A 6786-nucleotide genomic window follows, 5' to 3' on the forward strand; every position below is an offset into this window, starting at 1 on the left:
GCATTGTGTCAGTTTCAGGTGTACAATGCAGTGATCGGACAGTTCTAACCGCACTCGGTACAGTAAGGGCGCCCCTGACCTCCATCCCTTAGCTCACACACCCCTGCCCCACTTCCCTCTGGCGACCACCAGTTTGTTTTCTGTGTTTAAGGGTCGGTTTCTTCTTCTATTTTTTTGTAAAGATCTTATTTATTTATTTGAGAGAGAGGGAGAGAGAATGAGCGAGCAGTGAGGGGGCAGAGGGAGAAGGAGAAGCAGACTCCCGCCGAGCGGGAAGCCCTATTCAGGGTCCCCGGGATCGTGGCCTGAGCTGAAGGCAGAGGCTTAACCGACTGAGCCACCCAGATGCCTCTGTTAGTCTATTCTTGTTCTTTGTTTCTTTCTTTCTTTCTTTCTTTTTTTTTTTTTTTTAAAGATTTTTATTTATTTATTTGACAGACAGAGATCACAAGTAGGGAGAGAGGCAGGCAGAGAGAGGGGAATACAGGCTCCCCGCTGAGCGGAGAGCCCGACGCGGGGCTCGATCCCAGGACCCTGGGATCATGACCCGAGCCGAAGGCAGAGGCTTTAACCCTCTGAGCCACCCAGGTGCCCCATCTTGTTCTTTGTTTCTTAAATTCCACATACGAGTTATATCAGATGGTATCTGTCTTAGTATTATAACTTAAAACACCGATTTATTCGTGTTTTGGCAAAAATGCTTCTCATCGGTGTTTATGTCTTTGATTAATTGTGAAGTCTCTATGTTTCCCATGTAAGTCGCCGGCTGTGGCTCTGCCCCCCTGAATCACCTGCTCCCTCAGCTGTGCGCTTCCAGAGGTCTTTTACCCGTCACCTCTCTTCCCATCTCAATGATTATTTTTCAACCCTCGTCTTAGGGATATATTTCTTGAAACATTTTCTTCATTTGGCCTCTCCTGTGCCCCCTTCTCCTATTTTCTTCTCTCGTTGTCACCTTCTTTTCTCCTTTTTTGGGTTCCCCTTCCTCTGCGGCACCTTGAATATTGGGAGTTTCTCTGTTCTGCACACTCTTCTCACTTTCTTCCTCTTGCTGGATGATTTCATCCATCCCCGTGGCTATAAATACAGTTCCTGTATAGATGACTTACATATCCAGCCAGAGAGTTCCTCTGACTCATACTTCTAATTATCTACAGCCCGTCTCTAACTACACATCTCGAAGTTAACATAGCTGAGGCTGAACTCCTCATTCTCCTCCAAATCTGTTCATCTCCATCTTCCCCATCTGCGTGATGACACCCCACCCTCCGGGGCCGCTAGGCTGAGCAACTCTGGCGTTCCCTCTCCCTTGGGCTCGGACCGTCAGCCCCAACCCCCTGCATCTGCATGTTTCCTTACACGTCTGCCGCCACCTTCAGAGTTCAGGCCATTGTCCCTGGCCTGGACAATCGCAATAATTTTTAGTGAACTTCCTCTCCGCTCCACATTTCATTTGTCACTATGCAGCCAGAATTTTGTTTCAGAAGCAAAATTAGACTGTGTCTGCCTTGCTTAGTATGCTTCAAAAGCTTTCCATCTCACTTATAATGAAATCCAAATTCCCTGATCTAGCATAGGCTTTGCCCCTGCCTATTTTACCAGCTTTCTTTCTTGCCTCTTTTCTTCTTTCTGTCCAGTCAGCTTGACCTTCCTGATCTTCTCTTTACTTTTTGTTTTTAAAAAAATTTTGAGACAGGGAGCAGTGGGGGAGGGGCAGAAGGAGAAGGAGAGAGAATCCCAAGCAGAATCCATGCTCAGCACGGAGCCCATCTCAGGGCTCCATCTCACACCCTGAGATCATGACTTGAGCCGAAAATTGGATGTTTAACCAACCGAGCTACCCAGGCACCCCAACCCTCTTGGCCTTCCTTAGGCATGACCAGCGCTGTCCTGAACCTGGGCCTTAGATGCTCCTGGATCATGGGATCCCTGAATCTGCAATTGATCTTAACTCTGCTTTGCCTTAATGCTACCTTTTCAGAGAGAATTTTCCACACCTCTCTATCCAAGATATTTCCCCCATCTTTTTAGTTTCTGTAATAGGATTCGTTCCCTTGGTAACCCTCACGGCAGTGGGAAACCGGACCGTGCATCACTTTACTTGCTGTTCCCTTGTCTCTGACTATGAGCTCCACAGGGCAAAGGTTATGTCTGTTTATCTCTTTGTGCCCAGGCTCCCACACAACACCTGTCACAACACAGGGGCCCCTGGGTGGCTCAGCCGGTTAAGTGTCTGTCTTCAGCTCAGGTCATGATCTCAGAAAGCTGGGATTGAGCCCGGTGTCTGGCTTCTCACTCAGTAGGAAGCCTGCTCCCCCACCCCCCACCCCTATCACCTCATCCTGCTTTGCTTGCTCCCTTTCTCTCTCTCTCTCTCCAAAAACAGAAACAACAAAAAAAAGCCACATCTTCTTAAAAAAAAAAATAGCTAGCACAATGCAGCCCTCACTGCACTGAGTGGATGTGCACCACCAATAATATTTTATTGCATTTATTTATTTGGGGGTGGGGTGGGGAAGGGGAGAGGGAGAAAGAGAATCCCCCACAGACTGTACTGAGCGTGGAGCCTCACATGGGCCTTGATCCCAGGACCCCCAGGTCCTGACCTGGATGGAAACCATGAGTTGGACAGAAGTTCATCTGACCGAGCCAGCCAGGAGCCCAGATGTGCACCCACAACATTTTATGTTATCTCTGACGGTGAGAGTTCACTGAAAGACTTTGATGACCGGGTTGGGGTTTGGGAAGATGGTTCAGCAGAAGCCAGGGGGATGGATTACGAAAGTATGAAATTAGCCAAGTGACCCAGTTAGGTAGCTCTCGTGGCCTCGAGGCTAGAGAGGACAGCCTGCACTCAGGACATGAGCCATCTCCTTACTAAGTACGGTGCTGAGTGCAGACAGTAGAGTCCATTCAGGTGACAGCCAGCAAGCTGCCTTGCGAGAACGGATGTGGCGGATTGGTGGGGACAGAAGATGAATTGAGGTTGCAGGCAGAATGCGAGAGCTGAGGCAGGGGTCAAGTATTTTTGGGGAGGCGTGGCTGGGAAGGAAAGGAGTGGCAGGGTGGGAAAAAGAACGGTGGTGAGTTTGAAGGAAAGATTTTAACTGTAAAGGAAGCAGCTTGAGGACGCGCCCTGATTCCACAGGGGGCCCAGATGGGGTAGAGACGGAGAGGCTGGATGCTCACAAAGGCAGAGGCCGAGAGGGAGCAAGCCCGGCTGGGCTGGGATGTGTGGAGTGCGCTGGGCGTGCGGTCAGTCCTGAGGTGGCGAAGGGGAGCACGGCTTTTCCTTTGAGCCTGAAGGGAACAAGGCTCCCCGAGGGTGGGACACGGTTTTCTCTTCCTCTGGCCTCTTCCCGAACTCAGCTCTCATTTCTGAGCACAGAGAAGCCCACCGGTGCATCACAGGTTACTTGACAAGGAGGGGATTTGACCCCATAAGGCGTGTTCACATCGATTTACGCCCAACTCTGAAGGCCACTTACAAGTCACACACATCCCGTCTTGAAGCCAAGAGCCAGCCTCCGGATTGCACTCTGCCATGCTTCTCCTCGGCTGACGTTCTGGGCCTCCCACAGCTGGGCAGCATTGTGTGTTTCCCTGCAGCACAACACGTCCGCAACCCATTACCCCACTGCTCGGGGGAGATGGGCTCAGCCTCCTTTTTGCTCATTTCCTGAAGTAGGAAAAGCAACGACCTCCAGTGAGGATGGACGACTTTGTTTCTCTTACATCCTCAGATCTCCTGCCCACCAAGACATTTCTACATTGACTCGCAGGTCCTTTCAGCTTTGTGGGCACCGAACAACATGCAGGGGAGCAGGGGCCAGGACACAGCCAGGATCGACAAAGCTTCCAGTGTCCTCACAGCAAGCTGTACCGATGAACCCCAGTTCGGCCAAGGTCATCAGACCACAGGTGTGTTACTATCAGGGCGCGGGATGGTCCTGGCACTTGCTGCCCCCGGGCTCTTAATCATGATGGCTGTTAGCTGCCTCTCATTGTGACGCTTGTTAGCATGGGAGAAACATGAGAGACAGAATCTCAGTCTAACTCTTGCTCTGAGCTTCCTTTGGTCTATCTTCCTGCTGAAGAGAGGATGGTTTGGTTCTTGCTGTGAAAGTCATTTGATCTAGATCCCATCTCCTGAATTGCGTGTTGGTGTCTAGTTAATCCTGATGGGACATTATTACTGACCGAACAAGTTCAGGGAGGAAATGGCACTTCAGGAAGGAAGTGTCTTTAAATGATGGATTTCAGCAAAAAATATGAGAATTATACACATATATAACGTATATATATACACAGACACACCTACACAGTATTTCCTTATGTCTCTTAAACTCAGAAAAATTCTCCTTCTCTTTGCTTGTTTACAGCTGAGCTCTTCTGGAAGTTGGCACAGGGAGACACTGAAACAGTCAGTGTGCAGAGGTTATGAGAATGAGCTGATCCCCACACGCAGGAGTATTCTAGATGGGCAACATGCCCCCAAAGGTTTGATGTATGATGAAAACTCAGAATTTTCACACTTTCACCTATGAATGGAATTAATCCGCAGCTTGGAAATGCAACGTTGATTCATGTATGGTAATTGGCTTACATTTATAGCTTGCATTAAAATGTTAAAAGTTGTTTAATGTGGTCTAATAAGACAGATTCTGCTTCTAGACTTCTGAAAATACCTGCATGGGTTTGCTTGTCCTTTAGTATAACATGACACCAGTAAACAGGTGGCTGCAAGTGGCCTGTAAGCTTAAAGGACAGCCGAAGAGTGTTTAGCCCAGAGTCCTGGCATGGTGGCCACCGGCTCTGCATGTCTGCCTCTTATATAAGTCAGGTCCTTAGATTTGGGAGCAGCACTCCACGGATCTCAGAACGGCATAGACTCTCAGCAGAATGATCAGATAGTGTCTGAATGACTTTGCTGCCTTCCCACATGGGTGGTCACCCATTGTAATTTACAGGGATTATAAGAAACAATGTTAACCCGGGGATAACTATGGTGTGTGTTTCTCTTATTGCTTTCTAGTAACTTACGCACATACAGCATGGAAAATCTATACTGTCTAGTTTTATATCTCTTTTTTCCCCCACATGATATCCTTTTATATGCATTGAAAGGCCTCAGTGCTATAGTTCACCTTACCAATGTACCACTAATGTATTTATCTTTTTCTGATGTTTGCCATGAACAATGTTTCCATTTTTGCCACAGTAAACAATGTTACAGACACGGTGTCATGACTGAATGTGCCCATCTCTATTTTCTTAAGATAGATTCTGAGAAGTGGGATCAATTTTAGTGCTTTAATCCATATTCATTACATACTTCTAGGAAGCATGTACCAAATTATAGACCTAATATGATTCTTTTGCTAAAAAAGGATACCATCATCACCATTATCATTGTCAAAAAATTTTTAAAAACCTTTTGTTAATTTGATAGGAACGAAATGATGTCCCATTGTTTGAAGCTATGTATCTCTGCTTACCAGTGATGAGAGTAATCACTTGCCATCATCCACTTGAAATTTTTCTGTGATTCATCTACTGATGTTCATTGTTCTTCTTTATTTTTTTAAGTTAAAATGATGATATAAATCCCCCTTATCTCTCAGTCATCCTCAGCCTTGGCTGCACATTAGAATCGTCTGCGGTGCTTTGATAAATGCACCAATGGCCAGACTCCTCCCCAGTGATTCTACTTTAATTGGCCTGGGTTGGGTTACTAGTTTTGGCATCTTTTAAACTTCCCTGGTGGTTCTGCTCCCAGAGTAGAGGTCCACGGCTCTAGACCCTCTGGGTATCAAATGGCTCTCTTATTTTTTTTTTTGTTTACATTAAAATATTTTTACAGATATTTACATTTTTTTGAATAAAGTCCAGGCATGCATTCTACGGAGCCTGCAGTATATGGTCAGCCATCAAATGACCTGGGTCAGATTCCTCCCTGTCCTTCACACACGATGGCATCTTGTGCAAGTTGTGTCCTCTCTCATGGTCCCTGTTTTCTCTGCTGCAAAGCGGGGTTCATTTAGAATATATCTCCTACATTGGTTAGGGAGATTAGGTCAGTCGGTATTTGTGAAGCATACAGCAGTTTCTAGTATGCTGCAAGCATCAGATAAAGTAAAAACTGTTTTTTTTTTCTTTGATTGTTTCTCTCACGGTTTTATTGTAAGAAAGTCTCTTCTTACCCTGAGATCACGTGCATTTTAGTGTATATTAAATCCTAGTGTTTGGGGGTTGACTTTTCTATTTGTCCTTGCCTCTTAAATCTCCAGCACTGAGTCCTGGGATGAATTTGGTGGAAGAAGGAAGAAACAACTCTATCTCAGCCCGCTGGGGGCTGATGTACGATTTCCCCAAATCTGAATTCCACTAAACCACTTATTTCTGATCTTAGGATACCAGTAAAATTTGTTTTCTGACATTATCTCTTGACTTTCAACACCTACATAAAATGACCTTAATGTGTACTTTGATGTATTTTGGAAGCATGTCCTGTGCTTGCCTTGGGCCTCATGGATCAGTGTTGCTCTGTGCACCCCTCCAGAGCTCAAAGACAGACCAACTGTCAAGGGGCTGCAAATTGCTTTCCAAATGCCTAACGATGACAGCTCCCACATACCTCTGCAAAAATCAAAGGGAAATAATATTATCCCAGGCACATGAGATGAGTGGATGCAAAACGACCCAGAGCCATTATTGTAAAGTATTTTACTTCCCCGGTATCTGGGAAAGGTGATTAATGATACGAAGATTGGAAACTTGATTACA

At 46.3% G+C, this 6786-nt stretch overlaps 1 long non-coding RNA gene across 1 annotated transcript; it reads left to right on the top strand.

Moving 5' to 3' along the window:
- Positions 1–2869: 2869 nt before the first annotated feature.
- Positions 2870–4638, top strand: LOC132002563 (uncharacterized). The gene is made up of 2 exons (XR_009399947.1): positions 2870–3921; positions 4383–4638. It is a non-coding gene; the product is annotated as an uncharacterized LOC132002563 (long non-coding RNA).
- The last annotated feature ends 2148 nt before the right edge of the window (positions 4639–6786 follow it).

The sequence above is a fragment of the Mustela nigripes genome, chromosome 15 (assembly GCF_022355385.1).
Source record: "Mustela nigripes isolate SB6536 chromosome 15, MUSNIG.SB6536, whole genome shotgun sequence".
Taxonomy (NCBI): Eukaryota; Metazoa; Chordata; class Mammalia; order Carnivora; family Mustelidae; genus Mustela; species Mustela nigripes.